The sequence below is a fragment of the Alosa alosa genome, chromosome 15 (assembly GCF_017589495.1).
Source record: "Alosa alosa isolate M-15738 ecotype Scorff River chromosome 15, AALO_Geno_1.1, whole genome shotgun sequence".
NCBI classification, from domain to species: domain Eukaryota; kingdom Metazoa; phylum Chordata; class Actinopteri; order Clupeiformes; family Clupeidae; genus Alosa; species Alosa alosa.
This window is the reverse complement of record NC_063203.1, coordinates 6,278,781-6,290,297: the sequence shown is the minus strand read 5'-3', so window position 1 is coordinate 6,290,297 and position 11,517 is coordinate 6,278,781.

Genomic DNA, 11,517 nt, shown 5'->3' with positions numbered 1-11,517 from the left:
TAATCTCATCAATGGTGAACTTCCCCAACAAGTCAGAGGTCTAGAGCAGTTTGTCTGCAGTGTCTATAGGTCAACTGGTCACACAACTCTACCAAAACTGAGGTGGGAGCTATTTCGGACCAGGAACTTGGAGGGAGAAATGCTACCTCCGTCACGAGCTGCCTTGTTGCCTCATATCCTTCGTGCCAATTACATTGCCATGCGTGATAAATCCTACATTTCAAACTGTCCAGTTTTTCCTCAGATTGAAGATAATGGTTGGACTTTCCAAGAAGGAGTTTATGTTCCTGTGACATGTCTTACACTCCCTGCCCCTAGAGCTGTGATAGAGTTGACAAAATGTGTGTGCAAAACCCAGTGCAAAACACTCAGATGCACTTGTCACAGACATGGAATTCCCTGTACTCCTTTTTGCAAATGCTTTGCTGGTGACTGAAAATGCGACCAAGCATACTACAAATAAGGATGATGCTGATGAATGATCGATTTATGTAGAAGTGTACTTCTAAGGTGTTTTATTTCCTGTTCATGTTAATGCAACTTTACATTAATAATTAGTTAATTTATCAATTAGTTCATCAATTAGTTCAGTACTTAGTTAATGTACACTGCCATTGCAGTAGAGCTACAGTACATTTTGAATTAGTTTTATTTCAAAGATGTTAAATGATTGATTGCTTTATTAGCTATTGTAAAGGAAAATATCAGATTGTTCACCAGATTGTTAAAAAACACACAAAAAAAAAGACATAACAACTTCTGATCACAATGAAACTGTCATAAATGGACTCAGCATCCTCAATAACCCCTAAATTGACACCAAGATTGTGAAAATATGATCATTATTAGTAGATATATGTGTGCAGTCATTATCCTGACCAAGGTGAGAAAGCGCCCCCCAGAGGAGGGGCAAAACGGGGTCAGAAAATTTGCACCCCATCATTTTTCAACAGTAGGACCCCAAATAAAGCAGATAAAACAAAAAAAATCAATTTTAGCAAAAAAATCCTACGGGACCATTATTTCATGACAATTCATACCCCACTATTACTAGCCTGACGAGCCAGACCCACATTAAAATGTAGGGTCTGGGCACTCATCTTTCGCAGTGCTCAGTCCGAGGGGCGGGATAATCAGTTGTCTTTCAAATTCCCTCTGCACGCAATAGGACAGCGGCAGCGCTATGAGTCCCATGCGTTTCCCACCAGCGGAGCTACTTGACTAGTTCAAACGTTTGCCAACTTAATAAAAGCTTAACTCATGTCACACTGTTCGCCAGCAGCGACATCCATCTTATTTGTTTTCAAGTAGCAGGGAATTCAAGCCAAACCGTTGCAACTCTGCCATCAATCATTATGTTAAGCCCACCTAATGACTCTATACACGATTTCATTGGCCTGATTAAGTTTCGATTTCTGGAGCTCACAAGCCAACGGAGAGTTGCTAGACTAGCGCTAGGGGCGCGTCTAGATTTCTAGGCTAGGCCATTACTATTGAAATGTTAAAACCGAATTGTCCACTGAAATCAGAACATAAACAACCCCTGAATTCATAATGGTGGGTGGGTATAATGAGTACAAATTGTAACCCAAATTATTAATTGCACAAAAAGATTGTTTTTTTGTGTTAAAAAAATTTAGATTAGATTCCCGATGCAAACTTTGAAATGAACAAACTGAACAAAAATGTTGGTAGTGTTGCATATTGATATTAAAGTATTGAAGAATCAGATGAAAATACAGTTGCTTAATATATCCTTATAGCCTACACAATACAATAGCCTACACAATATTTTCCAGCATGTGAGGGCTGATCACCAGGGGGAGGCTGCAGACGATTGCCTTCAGTGCGAGAGCTGGCGTACTCACACATCTGCAGCCACTGAGACCAGACTACATTACAGGGCAGATGCAGACAGGGACTGGCCTGAGAACACGGCTGTTCGAAGTGTTGACCTTCAAAAGGTAATAATGCTTCCGCGTATGCCAGGTGTGAAGGCAGCAGTCTTCACCCGACGCATCTCGGCATACCACGAGACCTTCGCCACAGTTGGAGCCAAGAAGACCAACAAAAAGAAGACAATCTCTGTTGTCTGGCATGAGGGTGTTGCAGGGCGGAGCGCCAAAGAGGTCACCTCAGCTTACGCGGCAGCTCTTGAAAAGGAGCGGGACACAAAACATGTCATATACTGGGTGGACAATTGTAGCGCGCAAAACAAAAACTGGTTGTTGCTGACTTCACTGGTCACTTTAGTTAATTCAGATACTATTTCAGCCGAAGATGTGACACTGAAGTTCTTCGAGCCTGGGCACACATTTATGAGTGCAGACAGCTTCCATCATGGTGTGGAACAGGAGATGCGGCGCAGACCAGGAGGAGTGGTCTTTGATTTTGAAGATTTTTTGTCAGTGGTCGCTAATTCAAATTCTAGGAAAGTGGAGGTGGTAGAATTGAAAAATGAGATGATCAGGGCATGGATTGATGGCCATTCTGCAGCCAAGGTAAAAAAAATGCCCAGACTGGCTCAAATTAAAGTGGTTCAACTGCGTCGTGGGTCAATGTCCATGTTTGTCAAGAAATCCCATGGGGAGGAGGACTTCATTGAGCTGGACTTCCTCCAGAAGAAGTTTACTTCCTGTGTTCCAGCCACCTTGAGGCCGCAAGACTGGGGTGTAGAGGAGGCCAAGAAGATGGAGATCCTAAGGAATCTGGTTCCACTCATGCCACCTACCAGGAGATTATTCTGGAGCTCTTTGGCTGTCAGAGGCCTCAATGAGGATGAAGAGTAGTTGAGGGAAGAATTAAGTACCTGATATCTGGACTCTCTCTCTCCCTCTCTCGCTCTCTCTCATATTATCATATAATCAGTTAATTGATGATCTTGAGTCTTTCTATGGCACATGGGGGGGGTTGTATTTGTGCACTAGATGAAGAAGGGAAATTATTGTTCAAGTTCTGAACTTTTCAAAGGGTGATTGATAGTTAGGTTGGTCTGTCTGTCTGGTTGCTTGTTTGTTTTGTGTTTTGTTTTCACTTTTTGCATATTTTGTGGGGTTTTTTTGTTGTTGTTTTGTTTGGGTTACTGTTTTTTGTTTTGTTTGGGTTTCTCGGTTCTGGGTGGGGTAGGGGTGGAGGGAGGTTTTTATTATGGGTTGGTTTTAATGTTACCTAGTTTCCTTTTTGATTGTCAATAAAGGAACCTCTAAAGTCAAAGTCTCTCTCATATGGCTCTAAATACATTTTCCTTTCCATCCTAAATGTACTGTTACAGTGTTTCTTCATCGATTTGCACGTCATTAAACACAACCATATTCCTTAAGTTAAGATAAGTTTATGATAAGGATGAATGGCATATAAGAGAGGACATTTTACTGACAACCTTTCAAATGTTAAACATATACAGTAGGTGAAAGGTTACTTTAAAGTGTTATTTTATCTCAAATTAGTACAGCCATAAGTTTTTAAAACTATTTTAGCCTTAAAATTCAATTTTTTTTATATATATATATTTCTTTTATGTAGTATTAAGCCTAACTAGACAAAACTGACTAAATGTTATTTTAAGGCTATTATTGTTATCACAGGAAATGTTGATGTACAGTGATTCAAATCCAAATTGTCAATAGAATAGAAGTTAAGGTCTTTTGCCTTTGTATGATCCATTACTGTTTTGCAGGTAATACAAAGGCAGAGTACAGTAACTTCCGAAAAAGGGTCAAAGGTCAAGCTTAAACTTTAGATTTTTTGAGGGATAAATAACTTCCCTTTTATACAATAACATGCCAAATTTTCAATAATTTACCTACAACTGATTTGACAGGACAACAAAATAACTTTAAACTCATTTTTCTCAGTTCTACACTCTGGTGAGTTAAGGTCTTTTGCCTTTGTAGGGCAGTGCTGTCTAGCAATGTGGAATGTCCATCACTGCAAAAACTGCTCATTCAACACGGGTATAGATGCTCAAGATCTAGTTATGTCTTTAGGACACCCATCTGACTGCAGCACATTTAAGAAGTATGCAGGAAAGTTTGTAAGAAACCTTTGCATTGTTATTTGGTATTTGTTATGTGGTAGCAAATTATGTTAACTATCAAAGAAATACACCTAATGTAGGAAGGCACACAGATATTGCAACAGATAATGGTGTAAGCCTATCTGATTAAGACCTGAGTGGTTGAAACATACTTATTAAATTACACTGGGAGCAAAGAAGACTATCTTCACTTTTTTCCATTTGCAACTGTCAAAAAAATCCCATAAACACAGGAAGGCCTAGGGTAGCCTACATCAGATGGCCTAAAGATTAGGCTCTTCTGCATAGCATAAGTGATTTGCATGCAGTAATTTGAACACTGACCTTGATCTAGCCTACTTTGGCTATTTAAAGGTAATTTATTGGCAAAACACCACACAATATAAATAAGCTATAACAAACAATAAAGGACTTAATCACACACAAACTACTATTTTACTGACTACAAAAATAATAATTATGTAGGAAGTATAGAAGTTTCAAACCAAGAATTGACCAAAAGTGCACCAAATTCAACACAAATGACTCAATACACTTGGAGGAGGCCTGCGTCCTTTCTTTTCCAGAAATGTTAGGATTTGGATATCGTTTCAGTATCGAGTATCAAGATATTTATGGCAGGTATTGTATCGAAGTCATAATTTTGGTATCGTGACAACACTATGCCAGAGCCACTCTGTTTTCTAGATGTTGAAAAATAATAAGTAATGGTTACTTGAAAAAAGGGTGGAAACTCGTTGCCTTAAATAAGTTAAGTAAACAAAACTTTTCTCTTCCAAGTTATGTTTACTTGATGTCTACAAGTAATGCTTACTTAGAAGAAGTTATCCTTACTTAAGACTTTAAAGTTCTGGTTACTTACTTCCAACTAGTAAAGTTTACTTCATGCCCTCAAATAAAGCTTACTTGAAACAAAGTTGTATTTACTACTGTTATATGACTGTTATATGATATACTTTGCGTTGTAAAGGGTACTTTATGTTGGATAGTAAAGTTTACTTGCAGAATATACACAAATAGTTAGCACTATTATATTATATTAGAACTTTATTGTCATTTTGCACAGTACAAGTACAAAGACAACAAAAGAGTACAAGTACAAAGACAACAAAATGCAGTTTGCGTCTAACTAGAAGTGCAAAAAAAGCTGAAAAATGCAATGTGATATACAAAGACAGGTGGTGCATAGACAGGATAAGAAATATGCGGTGTAAACAGTAGTATACAGTTGGTTTACAGAAGGTGGTTTAGAGTAATATAAATTAGGTATAAATATGTGCAGTGTATTAGCAGAATAAATATGGATATTCGGTATGAACTATATAGACATATATGTACAGTATACAGCTATGTGCAGTGTGGTAACAGTACTGTAGTGCTGAAACAGTAACATTATAACAGTAGTAAGAATACGTGTACGTGCAGGATAAATAGTATGAAGAGCAGTAGAAAATGCCATGTATAAGTGTAATTACAGTATGTACATTTGTAAATATGCGTGATTTGAAAAATTTGATAATATTTCATTAAAATTCATTTTTTAATATGCAGTTCATTCTTCTACATCTAATCCATCTGCAAACAATGAGTATCGTTCTTCAACTGTGAAAATATTCTGTTTTGAACATGGCATTTGTCCACCGGTGCAACTGTCTGACGAGCCAGACCCACATTAAAATGTAGGGTCTGGACACTCACCGTTCAGAGTGCTCAGTCCGAGGGGCGGGATAATCAGTTGTCTTTCAAATTCCCTCTGCACGCAATAGGACAGCGGCATCGCTATGAGTCCCATGCGTTTCCCACCAGCGGAGCTAGTTGGCTAGTTCAAACGTTTGCCAACTTAATAAAAGTTTAACTCGTGTCACACTGTTCGCCAGCAGCAACATCCATCTTATTTGTTTTCAAGTAGCAGGGAATTCAAGCCAAACCATTGCAACTCTGCCATCAATCATTATGTTAAACCCACCTAACGACTCTATACACGATTTCAATGGCCTGATTAAGTTTCGATTTCAGGAGCTCACAAGCCAGCGGAGGGTTGCTAGACTAGCCCTGGCAGCAAATGTAATTCGCTGCCGCTAGGGGCGCGTCTAGATTTCTAGGCTAACTGTCCTCGGTAGTATTACTTAATTTAATGAAAAATGTATCTAAATACATTAAAATACTTAAATGCATGTCATACGAGTGTTTACTTAATGAATCTAGAGGTTATAAGTGTTAAGGTTCCTATGTAGAGTTATTATGACACATTTCATTTTGTCCGCAAAACTGGTGTCCTTCTGGAACAACGCCATTATGTGGATATAAAAGACATTAATGTGACCACCCCATTACTGAGAGGGGTCCTTCCAGAATTAGGAAGGACAGAAGACATCACTGGAGCAGATGGACTGCACACAAGGTCAATTCTGTCTCAAATATTTTCATATTACTATTTCCGTGCAGTGTTGGAACTGGTCGTCTTAAGGTAGTCCTTTGACGCAATTTAAGTATTGATCTGAATATTTTTATCAATTTACATTGATTGATCATTGAAAATAATGTAAACCTTAACACTGTTACTCAGGATGAAGAATGTCTCTCATATAGCTAGGCCGCAAACTAGCATTGATTTCGAAAATGTCCACTGGTGCAACACACTGTCCTATAGTACAACATGAAGTCAGTTTAATTTATTTATTTTTTTTACTCCTATCATAATGAACCTTACTATAGTGAAAGCAAACATGTAAACAAACATTTTTTGTATTGCAAGTTTCATTGAAAAATTAGTTAAAATATGCAAAAGAGATATAATCCGAGTCTAAAAAATGAATGCGTTAATGGACGGCCGCATTTGGATGGCCCGTCAACTAAAACCTTCCTTCCCTGTTTTGTTAAAGCTAGTTTGATTTCCATGTTGAAAGTGAGAGACTGAGATGACCACCAAGGAAAGGTCCAGGAAGTTTAGGGAGAGGCTGATAACATACTTGTCCCCTCTCAGTACGGCTTTAAAAAACAAAGCACTACCTGCATGACTACATCATGCATCATCAAATATCAGTCATGCCATAGACAACAACAAACAGGCTATTGGGATATTTCTGGATCTATCGAAAGTATTCAATACCATTGATTCCAATGGTTTACTTATCAAACTGCAGCATTGGGATCAGAGGGACAGCATGGAGATGGCTCAAAACTACCTTCAGAATAGAGAGCAGTTCGTACTTATAAATGACCATAAATCAGTTCAGAAAAATATTACTCTTGGTGTCCCCCAGGGATCCATACTCGGGCCTCTTATGTTCACCCTTTATATCATAAAGTGTTATTTGCAGATGATACCAACCTGATCCTGTCTCACAAAAATCTTCTTGTCTTGCAGGAAACTGCAAACAAGGGGTTGTTGAAAGTGGACACTTGGTTTAAGTGCAACACATTATCACTAAATATCAATAAAACAAACTATATTATATTTCGCTCCACAAAAAATACAAATAATGTCGAAAATACCTGTCTCTCTATTAATGGCCAAGCCACTCTTGAATTTCCCCTGGGGATCAATAAAGTATCTATCTATCTATCTATCTATTGAAAGAGTAAAATGGGTCCCAGCTATAAGCATTTCTTGCTTCTTAGGGATCGCCCCTTCATGCTGCTTTTTGGGCTCTTGTATTGTCTTGCACTTTAGCATGAATAAATAAATAAAAAGTGACACACACACACTCTGCCCCATACACATACATACTCTACCTGCTGTCTTTAACCCACCACCACACACACCTTACCTGTTTTAACTCCACTACCACTCACACACACACTCACACACACATAAACACCCACACTCTCCTCCCTCTTTCTAACACAAACACACATCCTCCATCACACACAGACACACTCTCCTCCCTCTTTAACACAAAGACTCACACACACTCTCCCTCACATACACACACATACACTATCGTCCCTCTCTTTAACACACTAACACCACTCACTCTACTACACACACACACTCCTCCCTCTCTTACACACACACACACACACTGCTCCCTCTCTTACACACACACACACACACTCTCCTCCCTCCCTTACACACACACTCTCCTCCCTCACACACAAACACACTATGCTGATGGGTTGTTCAATGAATTTGACCCAGTTATTTTATAGATGAATTCCAATCATGATTATGTGAAAGTATGGCTATCAGGAAAAAATATTTTACCTGTGTTGTACTAAACATTTGACTGAATTTAAAATAACAATGGACATACTAGTACTCTGTTGTCCAATGGTGCAACGGCATGTCCTGTGGTACAACAAATTGAATTGTGAGTGGAAAAAGTATTTTAATAAAGTAAAAAGTGTTGGATAGTATAATAATGCTATCATTACTATGCAGCTATAAGGATGAAATGAAGATTCCTTGGGTTTTATACTAAATATAATGAATGTAACCCAGACATTTGGGTGAAGTCTCTATGTGTACATCTTATAGTATATAAATAACATAATTCTGAATTTTTTGGGGGTATGTTTGATGTGGAAATATAGTTGGGGCAAACTAATATGCCTTGGGCTCATCTATCTTATCTACTGTATCCAACATTCTCTGAATTAAATAATGACATTTTTTATTTTGTTGTACCGGTGGACGCATTTTAGGACTACCACACCAAAAAGTGAATAATATGCAAAATATATGAATAATTAGAAATGGACACATTCAGTTTTGAATTATTCACATATAAGGGAATATAATTATATATCATTTGACATATATTTTTGAATTATAATTTTTTTCACTTTGAATTTGAGTTCACGTCAACCACCCCATACAACACTATGGGTGGGATAGGGTAGTGCAATTGTCCGCGGGGGGTGGGTGCCCCCCCGTCAAGGTTTCCATGGTCATATGTGGACACCTCAACAGGCACAGGCAAGGAGGCATCGGCCGGGGGCTTAGTTGGTTGGTTGTCACCGGGATGCAGAGCTAGAGTTCAGAAGGGTGACAGCCGCAGGGAAGAAGCTTCCTCTGAACCTGCTGGTTCGGGTGCAGAGAGACCTGTAACGCCTCCCAGAGGGGAGTGGGGTGAACAGTCTGTGGTTGAGGTGAGAACAGTCTTTGATGATGCTGCACGCCTTACGCAAGCATCACTTGCCCTGGATGGCCTTGATGGAGTGGAGTGAGGAACCGGGTGATGCGCTGTCCAGTTTTCACCACCCTCTGCAGTTTTTTCGGTCAGATTCTGGTGTAACCTCCATGTTTCAATCTGTAGTGTTTGAGCAACTGACCTCTGACTTCACATCCAAACAAGCACAACTTACATGTCCAGTTCATTGCTCTGCATTTTCAGTTTTCCAACTGCAAAAAGAAAAAGAGGGCAAAATTATTGTCAATATGCATCTATTGGCCATGTTTAACTAAAACAGCTGATTAAGTTTATCACATTAAATGTTCATTTAAATGATTTCTCCAGAGACCTAATTAATACTGTTAAGCTAAAAATATTATGATTTGGCAACTTAATTTTCTCTATTGCTTCAGACCTAGTACATTTATCACAATCATACGTTGGAATTATATGACGCCATTTTGCACCTCAATAACGGCACATTTGTTCAAATTCCACACACTGCAACCTAAGTCCTCTTGCTGAATCACAAAGAAAGATTTTAGATAAAAGACCATGGCTAATTTTCTCAGTCAGTAAGGTTATGAGTCCAATTATCCTAATTGTTTTATCAATACAGTAGGAATATCGACGTAAACCATACACAGTTTAATCTTTACACGTTTTGAATCAACTTAGCATGCTAGCAAGCGTTTCTCATGAGAAATGGCTAACGTTAGAACTAAACTTCATTAAGAGAGCTCATGAAGACAACTGCTATTAGGGGTTTGCACCAAAGTCACGTTCTGGCCGGTAACTATGGTAACCCAGCCGGTAACCCAGCAAGCGCGGCCATATTGGCGATACTCAGTGAATGAAGTACGATGGAGTATTATGCACCTTGGATATCTTACGTGATTGTAGCGTGTCTAAACAACAGAAAAGCTCATCAAAATGCGTCTAAGATGCAAAGGCATATAGGGCAGGACTTGGACCACAAGAAAAGGCGCAATATTTCGAGAAATTACGGATTATTGGCAGCGCAGATCCATATGAGTTGGGTGAGGGAGTATCGTAACACCCCCAATTATCACCACTTTTGTTCAGAAATTCTAAAACAACGATGTTTTTTAACACTTCAAAATAACATTTGCTAAATTAACCTGACATTTTTCAGTAGCCATAGGTGTGTAGATTTGAACAAAATCTGGTTTGTTTGTCAACGGAGCATTTACTGCCTGAAATATCCCATTTTGTTTACCACGCCGGAGTTATAGTGCTGGCCTGATGGGTTGCCTATTTACACCGTTTCAACGGCACATGAACGGTTAGACCGAGAATTCTCGTCGTGAAATTAAAATTCCACTGGAGCTCCAAGCGGTTGTGTACACGCAGCCTTACAACACTGTCTACAGCTCTTTGAGTCACGGTAAAATGTCATTTTTGGTACATAGCTAATTTAGATACACCTATGTTGTGCGTGGTTGCGTTTCTATAGGAGTCCGCTGTCTTGGTTTGTATAGAAATTGATATTAAGTGACACATACACGCAAGACGGTGGAAATACGGGACCGACGGTAATAGGGGGAGTTAGCAAGTTCAACCACAAGCGCCCCCCTTCCTCTGATAACTTCTGGCATTATTGTCCCTTCTCCCTGGTTTTTTAATAACGTTTGGAAGTCAATACCTACACCAGATGTTTTTCTCAGTCTGACCTATTGGTACAACCTAAAACACGGCAATAATTAACCATTTTCTTTGACGATGTTAGGGATTTACTTCAGTGCCTAATGCTTTCTAATGAGGCGAGTATCTCCAATATGGCGATGTCCAGATCTGATGACACGCCGTGCAAACCCCTAATTGGCAAATTTATACAGCCTAGTTCTAGACCCCAGGCGCCACCACTTCCTTATAACTTCGATAACTAAAAAATATCAAAGGGCTTGAATACCTAGAATATTTGTTTTCTGCTCTGCATGGTCTGAGGCAGCGTTAACTCGCATAGCTGCTATCAGTTAGCTGCAAACTGTTAGCAGCTAGCGCATATATCGGCCACTTAGCAAGTTGAACTTAACATTACCCCAGCTGTTAATGAAACCGAATGTACAGTTTTGCACAAATGCTGTTAGTTCAACCTATACTGTAAACATTTGACACATTAATTAATACATACTGTAAACTTACCGGACAGAGCAAGTCACTGGTGAAGCTGCGTTACACCAAAGATCCTTGCTCCGCTTTAACCCTCTCTGGTTACACTGCCATCCCAAAAGTCAGCCACACCATAACACTGCCGACCGTTGGCTGTGGAATCCAGAATGCTCCCTCTGCTGACTGTGCGCGTGTGCACTGCGTGAGTCCAGTTTACTCAGGTCTGAGTTG